The sequence below is a fragment of the Dipodomys spectabilis genome, unplaced genomic scaffold (genome assembly GCF_019054845.1).
Source record: "Dipodomys spectabilis isolate Male_0828 unplaced genomic scaffold, ASM1905484v1 ptg000042l, whole genome shotgun sequence".
NCBI lineage: Eukaryota > Metazoa > Chordata > Mammalia > Rodentia > Heteromyidae > Dipodomys > Dipodomys spectabilis.
In genome coordinates, this window is record NW_024870719.1 from 14,784,638 (window position 1) to 14,807,523 (window position 22,886).

Below are 22,886 nucleotides of genomic sequence, written 5' to 3' on the forward strand. Positions count from 1 at the left end.
ACACTATGACTTCTTACTGTACAGAATCATGCCAAGCTAGTTGGGTACAGCTGGAAGAGAATGGCAGGCACTCTCAGGGTCGACTGTGTAAGAGCCAACCACCTCATCTCTCCAGCTGTTTTTTAGTCTCCTAAAGGAGACCAAGATGTAGTCGAAAATGAAGCTGGAGCCAGAAGTCAGTTTCTGCCAACAGGAACAATAGGGGTCATTGTGCTTTGACTTGTCACCCAGCAGTGAGCACTCTCCAGGAGCCTTACAATCAACTGTGTACATTCAGTTTTGCCCGAGAACCTCACCAGGGAAAGTTGCGGGTATATTCTTTTGGAATCCAAGGGGATCTGGGAAGTCCATTCCAGAACACAGAGCTTTCACAGAAATGCCAGGGAGTGGCGGATGCTTTGGTCGCCTCTTCAAACGAGAAAATGCAAATATTGTACTTTTTTATTTAGGGCCTTCCTCAAATCCAGTGCAGTTCTTTCTTAGAGCAAAAGTCATATGCTCTCTTTGGAAAATTTGCAAGAACGAAATGCATAGGAAAGAAAGAGGCCCGCAGAGCCAGGAAATGGTTACTTCATGTGGTCTCTTGCCCTGCCTTGAACTGTGCTGAAGCCACACCCTGCAGTGTCTCAGAGAAGGGGACCGATCAGGAAGAAGAATCAAGTAGAATCACAGAGGCAATGTGGGTAGCCGCAGGAGTACAGAATTCAAGTCCTGTTTCTGTCCCTTCCTAGCTCTCTGCCTCAGGAAGGTTCCTTAGCATCTCCGAGGGTTTGTCTCATCTGCTCAATGATGGAGATAATACCTATCTTGTGGGTTTCCTGGGGGAGACTTTAATGAAAGAATATGCATGAATGAGGTTTGAACACTGGTAAACAATCGCTAGCTTGCATTTGATGATGCTTGATCAAGAGGCATTTGAACAGCACATGCCAGGGCCCCCCTCACATATGAGGCTTCATCCTGGCCTGAATGCTATGCCAGGCAAGAACTCTCAGGAGGGCAGGCTCACGTGCCCCCCCCCCATCACATTGGTGGAGGGATGATGCTGGAAGATCTTTGACTCTCTCCACTTCCTTCCAATCATTACGTATTGCCTTAGCCTCTGCCCAGATGTGGTTTCTGTGTTCCATTTCTCACAACCAACTTTTGTTTGCTTGTTTGTTTGTTTTTACAAACCTCCAAAGGCAGTTTTCATAAACTCATCAGCCCAGCTCTCAGTATCCTGCTGAGGCCTCTCAAATCTCCGTCTCTGCCCTGAGCCCCGTACCCAGTGTCCACAGGAAGTCACCAACTGTAACACCTTGGATTCAATTTCTCCTGCAATCTTGGCCTCAGAAACATTCCAACTTCCAGTGATGACAAGTTAATGAGTGTGCATTTTCAACCTTTAATTTTTATTTCCTATTCTAATCTGCATATACTGAATTGTGTGTCCCCCAAATTTTTATGTTAGGAATTCCCCAAAATTTCTAACCCCCAATATGACATCTGTATTTGGAGACAGAGCCTTTAAAGGAGTAATTAGGTAAAATGAGGTCAATAAGGGTGGAGGACTTAACCCAGTACATTGGTATCCTTCTGAGAAGAGGAAGTGATGTCAGAATGTATCTCTTTCTTCATTGGTGCACAGATACAGATAAGGCTAGATAAGGAAACAGAGAAAATGGCCATTTGCAAGCTAGAAAGAGGACTCCAAAGAAACTTGTTTTGCTAACACTTTGATCTGGGACTTCTAGTTTCCAGAACTGTTAGAAAACCCCTATCTGTTGTTTAATCACAATATGTAGTATGTTGTTATGGTAGCTTAAACAAAATAGTTCCCAACTTGTTACCAAAACCTGGTCTATATTGCTTCACAATGGCTCTTGAAGTCTTCTGTTCTTTCCAGGTATTCTCTTGTCACCTTGCTTCAAGTCTTCCTTGCCTGACATCTGGATTCCTGGCCCCACTTCTCATCACCACTTCACCTCTATCTTCTCCCATTGATCACATATTCTTGAAACCCAACATGATCTTTGTATTAGTCAGGATAAGCTAAGTTAGGCTACAATAACAAATGACCCCCAAAACTCAATGGCTTAACAAACTCAAAGATTTACTTACTTATGTTATGTATCTTTCATGGATTGGTTCTGGCTGTGCAGGAAGAGGTTTTCATTTCAGAATCCAAGCTGATGAAAATCGTCTCTGTTGAGAACAATGGTTTTCTCATGGCAGAGAGAACATGATGAACCCTGCAATGGTTATCAAAGTGCTTACCTAAGGTTGATAGGTGTCCTTCTTTCTCATACTTTATTGGTAAGGCATCACACATTCAACTCTGATGTCTTTTAGGTAGGGAGGTAGAATCCTCCCTTGGGGAAGGGAACAAATTACTGGGAACACTAGAATATTCTGTCACAGCACTCCTTTCCACATTTCTGCTTCCTCTTTATATATGACTCAAATGCCAGTGCTCAGCCAGGTACTGGTCGCTCATACCTGAAATCCAAATCAGGAGGGAGATCTGAGGATTGTAGAAGGGAAGCTATGCATAACAGTGAAGATTATACTTGACTTTAAAAGGCTTTAAAAATGGACCTTTATTTCCCCCTAATATAAAAGAAGTTTGAATCAGCAGGCCAGGCTGTTCTGGCAGCCCTGGGGCCATCAGGGAAACAAATTATATTCTGTTCCTCCAACCTTTGAATGTCCCTTCACGGTCCCTAATGGCTGCTGCATAGATTCCAGCTCTCACACCCAGATACCAGGTAGCAGAAAATAGGTTTCTCAGAGACTCCAAACATTATTTATTGTTACTTCTCATTGGCCAGAACTTAGTACGATGACCTCGGGAGAGCTATGCACCTAGCACAAAGGGAAGAAAGAGAAAGACAGGAGAAATGGTAATCCTAGCTACTTAGGAGATTGTGGCCTAAAGATAGCAATTTGGAGCCAGCCCAAGGAGGAAAGTCTTTGAGACACTTATCTTTAATTCACCACCTTAAATCTGGGAGTGGAGCTGTGGCTCAAGTAGTAGAGAAGCAGACTTGAGTGGTAAAGTTAAAGAACAGTACCCAGTCCCTGAGCTTAAGACTCAGTAATGGAACAAAAAAGGAAGGCGGGAAGGCAGGAGTCATGGCTCCGGTACATTACATATGCAAGGAATACAGATTACTACCTAAATTTACACATGGATCCTCATAAAGAGAATGTGCCTTTGTGTATGGGAGGATTTTTGCTTCCAACTCTGATTTCACCACCTGTGAATCCTCCCTCAGTCCCAACTTCACCCTCCTTCCCTCAAGAAACTTGGCTTCCCTATTCCCATTGTACCTGGTGCTTCTCCTTCAAAGCCTTTTTTACACCTTGGTCATTGTTGAATTATCTGGAATATTCACGTGAGGATGGCCTTGTCTGAAAACTGGGCTCTACGTGGGCAGAGCTCTGATGGTTCACCCTGGCTTCCCATGTATAGCTTCTAAAGTGACTGACTTGGAGTGATTCAGATCTTCCAATGAGACTCTTGTTCTTTTTCTTTTCTTTCTTTGTCTTGCCATCCTGGGGCTTGAATTGTTGCTGACCTTTAGCTTTTTCACTTAAGGCTGGAGCTCTACCAGCTCCACATTTGGCTTTTTTGGTGGTTCATTAGAGATGAGTCTCACTGACTTTCCTGCCTGAACTGACTAACCACAAACCTCAGATCTCAGCCTCCAGAGTAGCTAGGATTACAGATGTGAGCTACCAACACCCAGCCAATTTTCCTTTCTTTGACTTACTTCTCAGCTGAGAGTTAGGTAAGACTAGGTACTCTTGTGCTGGATACCTGCCAGGACTTGGGCACCCAACTTCCCTACTCCACAGGAAGGGTACGGGACAGAGCTGTCAGACCAACTTCTGGGGACTCCCTCACCCATGACAAACTCATTCTATACAACCGGCCCCAGCCAGTGCACACCCAGGAGGGAAGCAGAACAGAAATTGTAGTCATGAGGATGGAGTTTAGATGTGAGAATACCACACTACTGCCCAGTGCCGGGGAGAAAAAGGAGGTCCCACGTCATCCCCAGGCCCTAAAGGGGAAGGAGGAATTGTGTGACTTTAGCCATCACTACCTGCCCCATCTTCTGCCCTCCTTGCTCATAAGATGCCCTTACAGAGTCAGAAAAGGCCTAGCCTGTGCTGTTCAGCTTTAATGTTGTAGATACAGAATCTTCCTGAAGCCAGGTTTTTAAAGAAGTGTGTTTTAGCATTAAAAGGCAGAATCAAGCATCCAGAGGCTCCCTCACCCACCTACCACTTTAAATACATCTAACTAGTGATAGAAGGAATGCTGTACTCTTTGACAATGGGTCACAGGAGTCTAAAGAAGGGAGCAAGAGAGAGCTTGTGTGGCCTAGGCCTCAGGGGTAAGCCATGCACAAAGGCCACCATGGAGCTCCCGGGCTCCCTGCAACTTCCCCAGCCCTGGAAGAAGACACACCCAAACTGAGAAGACTCATCTCCGACTTAGCAGACACAAAATCTCCCCTGAATTCTGTCCCTCTCCATTCGCCTTTGTGGTAGTTAACAATTCAGTCAAACTTCAACCACTTCTCCTTCTGACTTAGAGCCAAAAGGATCCTCAGGTTGTGTGTTTGGGGGTGAGGGTGGGTACAGGTTGCGGGGTGAGGACAGGATTAAGGTCCCAGAGCTGTTGCTACCTGGTTTGCAGGAGGCTATTACGAAGTAGTCAACACTTTTCAACCAGGAAGTTGAAATCTATAAGAATTGGCCAATGGGACAAGTCAGGTTCTTGTTCATTTGTTTTCCAGAAAGCAAGCCACTTTACTAGCACCCACTCTGTTGTGCACCAAAGAGGAGATTTGAGCGTGCCGGAAAAGACCACAGGATAGAGCGATGATGAGAGCTCAAAGTACTTGATCCTTTGCCTCCCAAAGCCCTCGTGGCATGCATGATCAGAGGGCTAGTGTTTGCCCTATGGACATCAATGGACTCCTCTCTTGCTCCTTTGTGAATGGGAAGAAGTTGGTCTTCACTGCCCTGTGTGGAAGAAGCCAGGAACTAAGCTTCCTATAGCAGTAGACCCATTTTCTTATGGAAAAGAGAAGGCAAAGTTGCACAGGTGTTTGCAATAAATGACAATAAGCCAGTGATAAAGCAGATATGGGTAGCCTGGTAATCTAGGATTGGCTTCCTTCTAATCCCTTCCTGATACAGACCCATGCTGGTCCAAGTTGAGCACAGGTGATGTCTCTTATGTAAGTGGACCCCCACGCTCCAGAAAATTTAGTTTCTAGAGGTCACAAAATGTTGAAGAGGAAGCAGTTTCTTTTCAGGAGAAGGATAGTAAATGAGACCAGGAATGGTATAGAGAGATGTTCTTAAAAGGTGCTATGTTGGCCAGCCTGGAGCAGAAGGTGCTTCTAGATACACTGCAGGATTTCCACCAGGGAAGTGATATCCTGGAGATCTGCAGAAAGGGCTGCAACACCCCAGGCATCTGCCGCTGAGAACAGAGTCTAATGAGGTCATTTACCTGTGGTGGAACTGACCTCTCGCTGGGCTCCTCTGTAGTGCCCAGGCCCCACCCTGCTCAGCTGTGGGTCTTCAGGATTTTTCTGCTGGGATAAGTGTCCAGTATTAGACAAGGTACTTCAAGAAAAGCATAAAAGCACAGGAGCACCAGGTGCTGGTGGCTTACGCCTGTAATCCTAGCTACTCAGGAAGCTGAGATCTGTGGATCATGGTTCAAAGCCAGCCCGGGGAAGGAAAGTCCCTGAGACTCTTATCTCCAATTAACCACCAGAAAACCAGAAGTGGTGCTATGGCTCAAAGTGGTGGAGCGCTAGCCTTAAGCAAGAAAACGTGCTCAGGGATAGCGCCCAGGCCTGAAGTTCAAGCCCCATCACACACACACACACACACACACACACACACACACACACACACACACACACACACACACACTCCCCAAACCCCCACAGAAGCATGTTTCTTTCCTCCTCTTCATCAGTGAGGAGCAGGGTGGAGTCTGGGAAAAGTATTTAGAGGCACTGAGAGGAACCGCTTCGATGACTCAGTCTCCACCAGCCCAACTGCCAGGTGTCCTTGCCCTGAGAGACCCGGGAAAGGAAAACTCGGTCTGGGTGATGGAGACCAATGTTCTGCTCTCCCCTGGACCAGCCCCCCGTCCTGCAGCCAGAATGTCTCAGGGCCATATATATCTACCCTGGGATTCTCCTGGGAATCTGGGGATAACAATGGATTTTTGTCTTTGCTTCTTTTTTGGTCCTGGGAATTCAACTCAGGGCCTTATGCTTGCTAAGCAAGTGTGCTACCGTGTGAGCCACTTTGTCAGCCATTTTTATGTTGGTTATTCAGGTGACCTATTTATGCCTGGGCTAGCCTGGACTGCAGTCCTATTTGTGATTCCCACCCCACCTAGCCTAGAATGACAGGTACATGCTACTGTGTACTCCCCAGCCACTAGCTGAGATAGAGTCTCCTGGAATTCTTTTTGTGTGGGCAAGCCTCAAACCACAATCTCCTGATCTCCTCCTCGTGAGTAGCTAGGGGACTCCAGCCACTACATTTGAGCCACTGCATTCAGCTGAATTTGGTTATCTTCCCATGAAGGGAAACCCTTCTGGAATAGTCTTCAGACATTGTCTTGGAGGCAGTCTCCTAGAACACTGAGTGTTAGAAGTTATTTTTCTTCTTAAAAGAGGTATTGAAAGTAGTCTCCTTTCTTTCTTGTTTGGCAGTACTGGGGTTCAAACTCAAGGCTTTGTGCAGGCTTGGCTTGCTTGCTCAGCTTGCTTACTCTACTGGCATTATACCACTTGAGCAACATCTTCAGCCCAGCTTTTTGCTGATTGTTTTGGGGATAAAGTCTCAAGGACTTTTCTGCCTAGGCTGACTTTGAGCTACAATCCTCTGGAATCTGCTTCATCCTTCCTTTTATTTCATTTTTTTTTTTTCAAGATGACATCTCACCTTGTAATTCAAGCTGGCCCAAATTCTTGGAACTCCTGCTTTCGCCTCCAAAATGTACACCACCATACCCAGCTTTTGGAAGCACTTCTTGAAGTCGTCTGTTTGTTTATAAAAATCTAGCAACATTCATCCCCAAAGCCCAGATTCACTTGTGAAGATGGAGTGGAGAGGGCAGGTCATCCCACAGGGGCTTACTCTAGAAAGAGGCCAGAGATCCCACAGAAGTACCTCCTCTGCACACCACCCCCAGGAAGACACTGCACTCTCCACTGATATTCCCAGCCAGACCGGGCATCATGGTAATGGAGGGAAAGAGAGGATGTCATATCCTCGCTCTGGTTGTGTCAGCTGAGATGAGATAAGGCAAGTTCCACCCCGGCTCTTCTCCAGACTGTGCTTGGTGCAGCTCTGAGCCACTTCATTTCCTTTTCTTGGTTGTAAGACTCGGGTTTGGTATATGACAGTCACAAAGGAGGCCCAGAGACCACGTCTGCCTCCAAGGAAGTAGTGGAGAATGAGACTTGGCAGGGGTGAGCAGTGGTTCCCTTCTAAGAAAACATGTGGACTATCTTTTGGCTTTGGGACTAGTTTTGGTCTGATTTGGGTTGCTCTGTGGGACTGAGGCCCCACCTCCAGTTTCCAGGGACAAGTCTACATTTGAAAGACTTTTTGCAGATATCTCTGGAAACCTTGCTTTATCAAGGGGCCAGTTCTTCTAGTTACCCATTAGGCCACAGCTAGTAGTTCCACAAAAGATATGGATAAGTAGCAGTATCTTTTAGAAACTAAATTTCAAAACAGGGGAGGAAACCACAGCAGAGACAGTTTTCAGCAACCTGAATTCACATGAAGACAGGCAAGAAGAGACTTTACAGAATGCTCTCCTTCTGGTTATGTACTCAAAGGTGGTGCTCTACCACTTGAGGCCACAGCTCTATTTCTGACTTTTTGGTGGTTAGTTAATGATAAGAGTCACATGGACTTTCATGCCTAGGCTGGCTTCAAACTAGGATTCTCAGATCTCAGCCTACTGAGTAGCCAGGATTATAGATACAAGCAACCTACTATAAATTCTAAGCAGTTCACTGTCCGTGTCATCACTGCTTGCTAGAGAGGATTATTCTGGCCAAAAACAAAGTACTAAAGACAAGGCACTGGGTGATTTGGTCAAAGTCCATGTGCCGAGTCAGCACTGACTTGCTTTTTTTGCCTTCCCATTCTATTCCTTGAGCTTTTTTTTTTTTCTTCTTGTCTGTGAAAATTGAGAGATCGGACATACCTAAAATGGTATTAAAAAGCTAAAAAAGCAGACTCTAATTTCCCTGGGCCTTGCATTCAATGTGGTACTGGGGCCAGGCCTCTGCGCAAGGGTTCCAAGTCTCTGGAAGCTGGCAGTTTCCAAGTCCTGTCCCACTTCTGGAAACAGAACCCATCCTTGAGGGAGTCAGGCTGCACAGAGAGGTGTGTTCTGGCTGGAAGTCCCAGCTAAGGTTCAAGCCAATACTCAGTATGAAAGCAAGGAAGCTTTTGAGATGATTCCAGTTATTGTACCACGTGACTCTAACCACGAAAATTAGAGATCAGAAACCCTGTGTTTAGAACAGTTTAGGTGATCCCAGTCAATACCAGAACCATGAGCAATATGGATAAAACGATGGTGGTTTTCTGTGAACAACCTAATAGGTAATCTAGAGCCTGAGTAGATAATCTGCAGCCTTTCTGTACATGTAAGGTGACTCATGTTGGTCAATGAACACTCCTGATAGCCACTTGCTCTTCATTTTCCAGCAGCCTGAGATATATCCTAGCATTAAACCAATTGTATTTATGAAGTCTAAGTCTATGATCATTTGATGCAGAAACAAATCATTGCAATTGTGCAATGCTGCTCTGTCTCATAAAAATAAATGTGAATGTGAACCAATGGCTCTATTGTTACAATAGTATATAAATGATTTCTATATACGAAAAGCCCAGGTATTGTACAGTAAAATGCTTCCAACGGATGCAATGCTGTTTCTCCATTGAGTAATTCAAAAGCTACTATATTCTATACTATACTCTGACACTGTCTAAAAACTCTAACCCCTTTGTACATCACCTTTATAATAACATTTTTAATAAACAGTTTTATAAAGACATCAAAAGAAAAAAACTGTTGAGTTTAAGTTGCAAAAACCTTGACCCTCAGATCAGGTGCTGGATTATAGGACTATTCAGATCTAAGGATACACAGGTGCTGAGTGTGTGGGGCCAGAGGTGACACCCATGAGAAGAGTCATTCAGTCCATACTACAACTCAGGCACAAGTCCCTGTAAGCAGTCTTCCTGATTTCCCTGCACTGTGCAATCATCTCCATAAGCTTTCCTATCAGTTGTTAACCAAAAGGCTCCGCATGCTCTTCTGCTGTTGACTGCAATTAGCCAGCCACAGACTTACCTTTCTGGAAAAACCACCTTTGCTCTCCTCCAGAATAGGTTGGTGATGTCTTCCCTGCATCCCAAAGCTTTCCATGTTGATCCAATCCAATTTGCATTCCACTGGGCTATACCTATGTATATATCTCTCTCTCCAACACAGCAGGTGCTTTTTGAGACCTGTGACAATCATTTCTTTCTCTCTCCTTGCTCCCTGGCAATAGTGGCACCATAACTCCTTAACCAAATTTTAAATGAATCAGTGAGTAAATGAATGAAAGTGCTTTCCCCTATTTCCTTACTGGTTTCATCAGCACACATGCACACATGTGCCTTCTCCCTGTGTATTTTCTCTTGGGGAACAGTGCTTTATGGGTGTCTTGAAACCTCTTCATGCACACAGAAGCATGCACACAGCATCAGCTTCCTAATTAGTAAAGACCCAATGGAAAATAAAAATGCAGAGCCCCTAGCTCAACATTATTAAGATTATTATTCCTATTTTATTTGCTGGTGAAGGATTGACTCCTGCCTTATTCCTCCAGGTCAAGCAGGACACAAGGTGCACACAAACAGGCTTGACCACATGCCTGTCCACAGGTAGGTTATTCCAACCTAGGCCTGGCTGAAAGTCCCCCTCACCCCAGGTGGGACATTCCATTCTGGACCTAACCACCGCCCTTAGCCCCCTAGCAATTACAGCCTGATTTTTACTCCTTTATTTCTTTGTTAAGACCCGTATAAGCGGGACCCCAAATCCAGTCCCTTCCACAGCCTCCAAACACATGGGAAAGTCTCTGCCCCTTGCTGGCAATAAACAGTGCTAGCCTGCTAATGATCGAGTCTGGTCTATTCCTTTTTGGTTCTTCTCCATTTCTGACAGCTGGTGCTAGGGCTTGAACTTGAGGCCTGAGCACTGTCCCTGAGCCTCTCTGTGCTCAAGGCAAGTGCTCTATTCCTTTTTGGTTCTTCTCCATTTCTGACAGCTGGTCCTGGGGCTTGAACTTGAGGCCTGAGCACTGTCCCTGAGCCTCTCTGTGCTCAAGGCAAGTGCTTTCCCACTTGAGACACAGAACCATTTCCAGCTTTTTTTTTTTTTGAGTGGTTTATTAGAGATGAAAGTCTCACAGACTTTCCTGCTGGCTTTGAACCACGATCCTCGGATCTCAGCCTCCTGAGTAGCTAGGATTATAGGTGTGAGCAACTGGGTCTAACTAGTGCCATTTTGGCATCTTGGTGGATGATGAGGGCTTTCTAGAAAGGTGCCTAAATTCAGGCCCCACAACCAGACCCCCCCCCAAAAAAAAACTCTGTCCCAAGGAACTGTCCCTGAGCTCCTTTTGCTCTAGGCTAGTAGTCTATTACACTTAAGCCACAATGCCACATCCTTCAATTAATTGGAGATACGATCTCATAGACTTTCCTGCCCTGGCTAGCTTTTAACCATGATCCTCAGCTCTCAGCCTCTTGAATAGCTAAGATTACAGGCGTGAGCCACCAGTGCCTGACTTCAAAATTATTTTTTAAACCTTAAAACCCTTAAGAATTAACAAATTAATTTTAAATATTAAATGATTAGAAAATATGAAAAATTTCAAAGCAGTGTAATATTAGTCCACACCCAGAGCTAGCCCTGTGCCAATGTACAGGTCTCATGCTTATAAAGGTGGACCTGGGTTATAGCTGCTGGTTGCTCACACCGGGCATGCAAGCCTCCTCTATCTCCCCATCTCTGTGATTTGAATGGAACTGACAGACCCCTATTGCCAGCTGGTCATGTTATCAAGCCTGGCCAATGAACCACACCTCAGATTTTTGGTGGCTGTTTGCTGGGGATGCTAAGTTGGCTGAAAGCAATATAGTGCTGCTGGGAAATACTGCCTGAGATAAAGCCAAGACTGAAAACACAGAGCTAACATGATGGGCGTGGGCACACGTTCCAGACAGCATCCTTTAAACACAATGATTGAACTCACCACTGACCTAATGGGCTTTGTTTTTCTTCTTTCTTCCTCTTCCTCCTCTCCTCTTCTTCCTTCTTCTCTCCATTTTTTTTATGAACCAGTATATTTCTACTCAGTCCAAACTGCCTTATGCTCAGTTTCAGTCCCCTGAAATCAAGAGGGATCTAACTAGTGTATAAATTTCTTTCAGTAAATTTCTTTCCGTTTGAATAATAGGCTTCAAGCCTTGAAGGAGTCCCCTGTTTGGGCTGATCACCACTCCTCTGCTGGGCTCCATTTCACTTGAGAAAAGGCCAAGAATGGAGACCACCGATGAGTTGTTAAAATGAGAATTTAGTCACATGTTAAAGATTCATCTCATTTATGCTCATTGTTACATACTTGGCATGAGACAGGAGTGGAAGGCCTTTTGTCTTGGGGGTTTGAAAATGAAAGTTTTTATGTTATATTTGTTTTCTTTTTTAAAAATAAGAGATTAGAGAACAATAATGAGGTTGTTGCTTTTTTAATTCCATTGGGTTCGAAAAGATCCAGTCCTGGTCTGTTTACATATACAGGGTGCTATGTAGAGTGCCAGTCCTATCTAGCTAGCTGTGTGGAACTATGCCACCTCTTCTTGTGAAGCCCAGCTTCCCAGAGCACCTGCTCCTCCCTTCTGTCAGCCATGCTGGCCCACAGCCAGAGGCCTGTCAGGAGCTTGATGACCTGGGCCTATTCACATCCCTGCCCACATACCACCAGAGTTTCATTTGGAATCCTCAGCAGAGGTCTCGGATTGCTGCTTTTACTGCCAAAAGCAAACGTTATCTTTCTTCTGGATATGTTGGCAAGAAAGTCAAATTTTTATACCTTGAGGCCAGCCCAAATCTTGTGGCCAGCTAACTTCCCTAATGATCTCATTGGAGTCACCCTTCTCTTCGGCCCAGAGTGAAGATTCAGCTGTGCTCTTCTTAACTCTCAGCCCAGCACTGCTGTGATATCCCCACCTTACAACACACACTGCAAAGAATGTCCCTAGTGACTGTATCTTTGAGTTGGCTTGGGGATCTTTTGCCCTAGCCCCTTATTCCTTCTACTCCCATAGATCCTTTATTGAGTTCTCTTAACCTTCTTTGAAATTAGATTCATCCCAGGGCCAGTGGCTCACATCTGTAATCCTAGCTACTCAGGAGGCTAAGAGTTGAGGATTGGGGTTCCACGCCAGGTCAGAAAGGAGAGTATGTGAAGCTCTTATCTCCAATTAACCTCCAAAAAGCTGGAAGTGGAACTGTAGCCCAAGTGATAGCCAACCTTGAACAACAAAGCTAGGAGACGGTGCCCCAGAGTCCAATTCCAAGTACTAGCCCAAAAAAATAAAATAAGAAACTAGCTGTGGGTCTCTCCCAGTTCTCAAGGGGGGAGCTTCTAGCGGCCAGAGCTCCAGGATCAGTCCTGTCCTCATCCTACAGAAGTTGACTTTTCATTTCTGTTGGAGCCAATGTCCCAGTCTCAAATTTGTTCCCTTCCCTAACTTCAGTGACCTTTGTCTCCCCACCACTTCAGCCATGGCTATATGTTATATGTCCTCCAAATTCAGAACTGAAATATTGAACTCCAAAATCCCACTTTCTAATCATTATTCTTTGGTTTCTGGCATTCATACTATCAAACATCAGTATTTTTATTTTATCAAAGCATCTAGTCGATAGACAATTATTTTTCTACATTCACATATTCAGGGCTGGGGGTGTAGGTTGTTGAGAGAACACTTGCCTGGCATATTCAAGGCCCTGGCTTTCACCCATAGCAACACACACACACACACACACACACACCTTCAACAAATATCCATAGAGCTAATTTATATATGTGCTAGGCAAAGTGTCTGAAGCTTCATTTAATGGGTGTTTCTGTTACCCACTGCTGCATAACAACCTCTCCAAACCATACGGATTTATTATTTCTGATCAAGAATTGAGTCAGGGGGCTGGGAAGGTGGCTCAGTGGTAGAGCGCTTGCCTTGCATGCTCAAGGCCCTGGGTTCGATTCCTCAGCACCACATAAGCAAAAAGAAAAAAGCCGGAAGTGGTGCTGTGGCTCAAGTGGTAGAGCGCTAGCCTTGAGCTGAAGAGCTGAGGGACAGTGCCCAGGCCCAGAGTTCAGGCCCCACGACTGGACCCAAAAAAAAAAGAATTGAGTCAGGGCCAGTTCGGTAGCTCTTCTGTCCCACTGGAGGTCATCTGGCACCATCTGGACTCATTGGCTCACCTCTAATAAGTTGATAGCTGGTTGTGTTCACATATCCCTCCCTTAAGCAAGAGCTTCTCCACATTGCCTCTGCCTAAATGTGGAAATTTTGGGCTTCCTCACAATCCTCAAGACAGACTTGTTATATGACAGCTGGTTTCCAAGAGGCAAACTGGAAACTAACAAGCCTCTTAAAACTTAGTTTCAGTGCTGGAATGTGGCTTAGTGGTAGAATGCTTGCATGCATGAAGCCCAGGTTCTATTCCTCAGTACCACATAAACAAAAAAAAAAAGCTGGAAGTGGTGCTGTGGCTCAAGTGGTAGAGTGTTAGCCTTAAGCAAAAGAAGCTCAGGGATGATGCCCAGATCCTGAATTCAAGCCTGACAAAAAAAAGTTAGGGTCAGAACTGGTACAATATCCTCTCTACCTCATTCTTCAGTTAGAATAAGTAATAAGTCATAGTCGAATTCAGATTTAGTAGAAGGAGAAATAGGCCTCATTCTATGACCAGGGGTGCAGCATATATGTATAATGAGGGAAGGACATGATGGCCAACATTTGGAGACTATCTACTGCAGAGGAGAGAGACAACAAATACAGAAGTGAGCAGAAAAACACTCATGATGGCCACCATTTGGAGACTATCTTCTGCAGAGGAGAGAGACAACAAATACAGAGGTGAGCAGAAAAATACTCATAGTAGTAGGAGCTACTCAAAACAGGGCAATGCAATGACTGGCTCCTGTAGATTGGAGAGATTTCTGGGAAGGTGTCTCTGAGGAAATGATATTTAAGTCACAACTTTCAAGTCAAGAAGTTTCCAAAAAGACAAAGGAAGGAAGAAGATCTAGCATAAAAGCTCTAAGATGGGCTGGGTGCCGGTGGCTCACGTCTGTAATCCTAGCTACTCAGGAGGCTAAGAGCTGAGGATTATGGCTCAAAGCCAGCTGAGGCAGGAAAATCTGTGAGAATTTTATCTCCAATAAACCACCAGGAAACTGGAAGTAGCGCTGTGTCTCAAGTGGTAGAGTGCTCGCCTTGAGCTAAAGAGCTGAGGGACAGCACTGAGGCCCAGAGTTCAAGCCCCACAACCAAAAAAAAAAAAAAGCTCTAAAATGGAATAAGCTGGGGTTGGAGCACACTTACTGACTAGAAAGAACAAAGTGTCAGGTTTGGAGGTGCAGGTTTGAAAGGGAGGTCTAGATCAAATGAAAGGACAAAGGAGGCTGGCCAGAGTAGTTCCAGAGTGGTTCATGGAAAGCCATGGGGAAAAAAAGGAACATGATACAACTCACTTTATCTAAGGTCCCCTGGCCACCTTGCAGTTAAGGGGTAGTTAAGTATAGCATGGAAGAAACAAGATGCAGTAGTCCAGGGATGACTGTGGCAGCCTAGGGATATGGGGCCGGCTGTAGCTGCTGGTGATGGCTTGGACCAGCAGGAAGTACTGAGGATTGAGCCTGCTCTGTTATGATCTTAGTCCCTTCATAGCTGAGTAGTCATTGCACAACCCTTCTGCCTAGTCTTTCCCGACCTCCAGTCACCAGTGTCCTTTTTTAAGCTGGCACCTTAGAGTATTCCACATTATTTTAAATGTGTTATCTTTGCACACAACAGGCCCTCCCCTTTTAGGTTATGTCCTATTCATATCTGACATGTGTCCCTGGCTTCAGTCCTACCTAATTATTCAGTTCCCTGACCACATCCGGGTTTGTGACCCTGTTCCTGACATGTGCTGTTCTTAGGCCCGCAGTTTCTTCCGTCACTTCCATTACTTCACCTACCTGACCTCTTGCACTAATTTAAAATGTCACTAAGTCTTCTCCTAAACCCCTATCCAGATAGTTGTGCTTTTTTTTTTTTTTTTGAGAGTGGTAGTGGTGGTGCTATCTGTGCCAGTACTGGGATTTGAACTCAGGGCCTAGACACTGTCCCTTACCTTTTTCACTCAAGGCTAGAGCTGTACCACTTGAGCCACACTTTCACTTCTGGCTCTTTGGTGGCTAATTGGAAATAAGAGTCTCATGGATTTTTTTTTTTGCCCAAGCTAGCTTTGAACCAGAATTTTCACATCTCAGCCTCCTGAGTAGCTAGGATTACAGGTGTGAGCACTGGCATCCAGTTCAAGACAGTTTCCTTTCTAATTCGGGGCACTCACCACACAGCAGCTGAAATGTTCACCCTTTTGTGTGTCTCTGCTTATGAACTGTGGGTTCCTTAGGGACAGATGCCATCACTAGATCCTGGCTCAGTGCTCTATAACTTGATACTTCATTACCCTTGGAATGTGGAAACATACATTACAGGGTCAAATGAGAGCAAAAAAAAGGAGTGTGAATCTGGGGAATGAGGTCCTCTATTTGGGGCTGGCAAGCTGTACCCCATCTAATCACTCTGCCCCAGGATGGTGAGAATGGTGTGGTGGATTCCTCATTGCTCTAATACTCCAGGAAGGGTATGGTCTCTGCACACTGATGATGACTGTCTTGGTTCCTGGCAGGAAAAGGACTCTGCTTGCCTTGCCCCCCAAATGTAGTCTCTGGGAAAATGAAAGAGCAGCTTACTGCTGCCATGTGAAGTTGCTGCGATGTAGAAAGCTGTCAACTCTAAAATCTATAGCAGACCTGGTCCTGGCCCCTGATCTTCAGACTCTCTTAGGCCCTGCCTCAAATGGCCCCCAAACTCAATAGATCTGAAGTTGAACTCATCCTTTCTCCCTCCTTCCTTCCCTCTCTTTTTTCTCTCTCTTCTTCTTTTCTTTATCCTCACCCTCCTTTTCCTCTTACTGCTGCTCATCAGTTCAAATGAAACCCAGCAGATGCCCTATCTTCCATGCATGTGAGTGACCTAGTTGGTTCTCTCCAGACATCAGCAATGGATGCAGAGAAGACAGCAAATACCAGGTTTTTATAAAGCTCCAAAATCATTATCCCATTTCTAACGGTAACAACTAAGCACGGGGAATCTGACATCATTGTTGACCACTGAGCTGGGAAATGTGTTGTGACCCTCACAGGCAGGATGAACAAGGATATATTGACCACCCCCAGATTTGATGCACAACTCAAAGATTTAGAAAAATTGTAGATTAATCTCCCATTCTGTCCATGCAGTTTCATTATACTGATGACCTCACCTAGCATCATGGACCACGAGGGAGCAAGACAAAAACCTAGGAAGGGGCATCTTGGGATTCCTTTTCTCTTTCTTCAGTCCCTCCCTCCCTCCCTCCCTCCCTCCCTCCCTCCCTCCCTCCCTCCCTCCCTCCTTCCCTCTCCTCCTTCCTTCCTTCCTTGCTTCCTTCCTTCCTTCCTTCCTTTCTTCCTTCCTTCTTTTTTGTGACAGCTTTACTATATACTCAGGCTGACTTTAAACCTGTGATCCTTTTGTCTTTGCTTCCCAAGTACTGAAATCACAGGTGTGCAAAACCACAGGTATAATACATAACATACAGATAAAATATTTCAATGAGCCGGGTGAGGGTGGCTCATGCCTGTAATCCTAGCTACTCAGGAGGCTGAGATCTGAGGATCGTGGTTCAAAGCCAGCCGGGGCAGGAAAGTCTGTGAGACTCTTATCTCCAATAAACCACTAGAAAACCTGAAGTGGCACTGTGGCTCAAGCGGTAGAGCATTCGCCTTGAGCTGAAGAGCTGAGGAACAGTGCCTAGGCCCAGAGTTCAAACCCCACGACCGACAAAAAAAAAAAATTCAACGAAAGAGGATAGACAGAGACAAGGGGGCTAAATGGAGGGAGGGAGGAAAGGAGGGGGGGAGAGAAAGGGGGGAGAGAGAGACAGAGACAGAGAGAAACAGTCCTTGTCTGCCAGCTGGCTGCTGGCTGCTGCTCTGGAGTCAGCCAGGGCTCTGGATGAGAGGAATCTAGTCATCTTGGCATCCACCCTAGTGTTTAGACTAGAGATCGCCAGTTTGGAGCAAGACAGGCATCTGGTGTACATGGATGTTCTCACTGAGTTACATCCTGGAGCCATGAGCATACTTGGAGGGACACTGGCCAATCAAGGACCTCCCTGAGGTGGGACACTGGCCAATCAGACCTCCCTGCTGAGCCATGGCTGATTGTTAGCGAGGAGGGAGGAGAGCTGGGCTGCAGGACCTGAAGCTTCGGGTGCTCACCTTGTGCTGGGTCTATCTTTGTCTTAGTGAGGGGAGGTGAGAGACTACCAGGAATGGCTGTGAGGCCAGAAAACGTGGACTTCCCTCCCGCAATGGTTCTTTAGAACTCTTAGACATAAATGAGGTTGCAACAAGACAGCTCTCTGCACGCATCTTACCAATACAACTACCTGAGACAACTCCACTATGTGCCGCAGGTAGTATTAGCTACGTGACTTTTTTAGGTTTTCTGAGCATGGAATTTAGGGCCTTGAGCCTGCTCAGCAAATGCTCAGCTCCACAGCCATACCCCCCGTACCCCTAGGCACAGTATGTTGTCCTGATTCCCAGAATTAAAAATGAGCTCCTGGAGCTCCTGTGACTCTTAGAACCTAAAGTAGAACCTGGTGCTTCTGACCCCCTGATTCCACATTCTACCCACTGTAAACCTTTCCAGAAACACTAGTCTGGGGGACCTGCTGTGGTCCAATTAGAGACTGTCAAACAGACTATGTCTTTCCAGAATGCTGTAAGTTGGGATCACAGGATATGCCACAGCCTAAACAGGAAGAAACAAAAACAAAGGGAGGGTAGGAGTAAATGTGTCTCAAAAGGGAGTCTTAGCTTTTTCCTTAGGATGTCAATATGGCTGCAGTAGCTCCATGCTCATATCTTCACACCATCAGGTCTCAAGGCAAGAAGCGGCAAGTACTCATTTTGTGTTTTAGTTTAAACACCAAGAAGACCTTTTCCAGAAGTCCCCAAGCCTGATGGTATTTTTTTTTTCAAATACTTTAGATGCAGGGCTGTGTGTAAGGTATGCAGCCAATACCTACAGCAATTGCTGTCAGAGGGACTGCCTGAAACTTAGTAACATTCCTCTTTGGGGCTAGACAAGACAGGAGTTTGCAAAACACACAGGTATCATAACCAAAAAACCCAAGCTAAGCGGGGCACTGGTGGCTCACACCTGTAATTCTAGCTACTCAGGAGACTGAGATCTGAAGGTTGGGGTTCAAAGCCAGGCAGGAAAGTCCATGAGACTCTGATTTCCAATAAGCTACAAAAGAAAAAACAAAAACAAACAAAAACCCAGAAGTCCAGCTGTGGCTCAAGTGGTAGAGGGCTACCTTTGAGCAAAAGAAGCTTGGGAACAGAGCCCAGGCCCTGACTTTAGGCCCCAGGACTGGCACAAAACAAAAACAAAAACAAAACCCTAAAAATGAAAACAAGCTATCTTAGCAAAACAACAACAGGGAAGAAGGTTGTTGAGTGAAAAGGTAATCCGCATTGGACAACTGGTGGCACATGCCTGTAATCCTAGCTACTCAGGAGGTAGAGATATGAGGGTGGCAGTTCAAAGCCTGCCCTGCAGGAAAGTCCAGGAGACTCTTACTTCCAATTAACCACCAGAAAACTGGAAGTGGAGCTATGACTCCAAATGATAGAACATTAGCCTTGAGCAGAGAAGCTCAGGACAGAGCCCAGACCCTGAGTTCAAGCCTATGACCAACCCACCACAATAATAAAAAGCATCCTTCTCTTTCATGCCCTTCCTGAACAGTCTCATGCACACTGCTATAGCCAAAGCTCTAGGATATTGAAATTCCTCCTTCTTCCTCATCTTCCTCTTCTTCCTCTTCTTTGCAGTATTGGGGGTAGAACCCAGGACCTCACACATACCAAACAACTACTCTCCTGTGAACTACTCCTGAACCTCCATTTTACTTCTAACTCAATGCTTCCTCCACTTCTTTTCTCCTGGAGCCCTTCCTTACCTCCCTGTCAGCACTGTACAACAAAACAAAACGCTAAGTTGCCCCCATACTGTCTATTAGTTAAATGATCACCCTGAGAGTTCTTTAGTTCAGTCAGTGCTCATCCAAAACACCCCTCCATGGTCTGGAGGAGAGAAACAGGGCAGGAATTTTCCTTTTCTTTCTAGTCATTCTAAATGGATAGGTTGAAGATATTATCTTTAGCTTCATTTCTTTCCACTAACCTTTCCAGCACTCTACTGCACCGGGGAGGACACAGGCGGCTGCTTTTAATAGTGATTAGAGAGAGGTGATGGCTAGATCAAATCCCCTCTGGGTGTAGAAGCTCAGGGAAGCCTGTGGGATACTTTCCTGGATGCAGGAACTCTCCTGGGTCACTGAGCCTCAGCCAATGGCCTGCCAGAACCTCGACAGCTGGCAGGTGGCTCTTGTCAGCTCCCCCACCCCCTTCTCCTGTCTCTCTTCCCTGGTGGGAAATTTCTTACTCATTTAACGGTGTTTAAGCTGAGCGGGTGGGAGGGGGGGTGCTGAGATGTTTGTGTAGTGGATAGTTGAATGCAAGCTGACAGTGTTGTAGCTCTCTGTGGAGCAGCCAATGTGCCCTGGCCCCTGAGGTCCTCAGAACTGAGGAGGGGAAGGGGCTTGAACAGGAAGGACACACTTGGCCATCTGAGATAACTAAGGTCCAGGTTGATGTCTCAGAGTTAACTTCTGCTCTCCCTTCCTGTCTTCTCTCGCCCTCTCCTCCTGCATTCTCGCCTTTGCTCCTCTACTCTGATTTGAATTTTTTGAGTGTGCATGGTGGTGTTTGGGAGTGGGGTTTGAGCACATGGAATTCTACCACTTGAGCCACATTCTCAGCCTTTTTTTTTGCTCTAGCTATTTTTCATACAGGGTCTCATTTCATGGAGGCCAGCTTCTGACCTCCATCTTCTCATCTATTGCCACTTTCCAAGTAGCAGGGATTAGAGGCATGTACCACCACATTTGGATCTTAATATGGGTTTTAAGAGATAAAGCCATCCTGCCAGCCAGTCAGGTTGTGGAGGAAGGATTGGTACCCCCAGCATTCTCTCTTCCTCAGATGAGCCTGACTGAGTGCAGGCCCAGAGTTCAGACTGGGGCTACATGCTTGGGTCACTTTCTTTTCTTTTTCTATTTTCTTTTTTTTTTCTTTCTTTTTTTCGGTTGGTTGTGGGGCTTGAACTCTGGGCTTAGAGGCTGTCTCTGCGCTCTTCATCTCAAGGTGAGTGCTCTACTGCTTGAGCCACAGTACCACTTCTGATTTTCTAGTGGATTATTGGACATAAGTGTCACAGTTGGGCTGGGAAGATGGCTCAGTGGCAGAGGGCTTGCTCTGCATGCATGAGGTCCTGGGTTCGATTCCTCAGCACCATATAAACAGAAAAGCTGGAAGTGGTGCTGTGGTTCAAATAGTAGCATGCTATTCTTGAGGTAAAGAGCTGAGGGACAGAGCCCAGGCCCAAAGTTCAGGCCCCATGACTGACAAACAAACAAACAAGAGTGTCACAGACTTTCCTGCCTGGGCTGGCTTTGATCCATGATCCTCAGATCTCAGCCTCTGAGTAGCTAGGATTACAGGCATGAGCCACCAGCGTCTAGCTTTTGTTTTTGTTTGTTTTAATGCATTTTATTGTAATTAGAAAGGTTACATAAGTCAGATAAAGAATACATTTCTTTTTGAACAGTGTCACTCCTTCCCTAACCCTCTCCCAGGTCTTCCCTCCCATCCCTACCCATAAGTTGTATAGCTCATTTTCAACATGGTGTCTATGGACTATCATTGCTGTATTTTTCATCCTTTGCTCCACCATTTCTGTGCCCCCTTTCAAAGATAAATAAACTAACAAACAAGACAAAAGGAAAAGAAACAGCAACAAAAAACGTATCTTTTGTTTCCATTTCCATATTTTATAGGATCAACTATCTTGGGTATTTATTTATTTATTTTTGTTGTTGTTGTTGTTTTGCCCTTTCTGGGACTATAATTCTGGGCTGAGCGCTGTTCCTGAGCTCCTTTTTGCTCACAGCTAGTACTCAACCGCTTGAGCCACAGTGCAACTTCTGGATTTTTCTGTGATCAGTTGGAGATAAGTCTCACAGAATTTCCTGCCCGGTCTGGCTTTGAACCATGATCCTCAGATCTCAGTCTCCTGAGTAACTAGGATTCAAGGCGAGCCACCAGCAACCAGCGAAGGGTTTCTTATTCATTTTATCATTGAATTTGTGTTTTATAAGTGAGGTCTGATGAGACAATGCCACATCCCCTTGGCATTGGACCTACAGTCCTATCTTTTATTGCTCCCTGCTCTCTAGAGTGCTAATTCCCACCCGCACCCCCCTCCCCTTCCTCTCCTTCTCTACCTCCTCTTTGTGACCACTGCCATCCTCTGCCCCTAAGATGGTGGTCAGGCCATTCACAAAGAAGGCCGATATTCCACCATTGCCCTTCATCCCTGCAGTGGCATAGCATCTCTGGAAGGGTGAGGCAATATCCCCAGGTAGGAACTTCATGAAGCCTCTGGCAGGTGACTGCAGGTACCTTTTATTCAGTCTCACACCAAGCCTGTGGCAGGATGGTGATCATAATCTGGAGGTCTCCCATTGGCTGTGGGTTGGAGCAATGAGCACCTAGCAAGAAGAGATTGACTTTGCCATCCCTGGAGAAGAGCTGATTCTCATTTGTTCTGGGCTTGGAGAATAATATGGCAAGCTTTGATTCTGTGAGCCTCTGGACCCTTTTCCAGACACTCTTTTTCCATGGCTAAGTTGATCCTATCCGCAGGGCCCAGGGTCCAGACCGCCTCTTCATATTTTCCTACCTACTCCAGTCCAGAGTGAGCCAGCCCACCCTCCTCTGCTTGCTTCTTCTCCATTACTCATCATAAATTGTAATGAGATATGTAGCAGGGCTGTCTCGTTCAGTTACCCACACACCACAGAGGCCAGTCCTCAGTACAGTGTTTTGCGTGGAACAGATGCTCCACAGTATTTGTAAGATGAATACATTTATTTCAGACCCTTTTGATGATAATGATTTCTACTGAAGCAAACACGGCAACATTCATAGTGGCTTCATGAGTATTTTTTTTTAATTTTATATTTTAAAATTCCTTCTATGCTAAAAAATGATGAACATTTTAGGAAAGTTTTTAAAAGAAAACCAAACCAGGTGCTAGTAGGCTCATGTTTATTATCCTAGCAACTTAGTAGGCTAAATCTGAGGATCACAGTTATAAACCAGGCAGAAAAGTTGTCCACTCTCCATCTCCAATTGATCAGCAAAAGCCTAGCTGGAGGTGTGGCTCAAATGGTATAGTGGCAGCTGATCAAGAGTCCTAATTTAAGTCCTGGGGCTGACATGAGAGAAAGAGGGGAGGGAGAG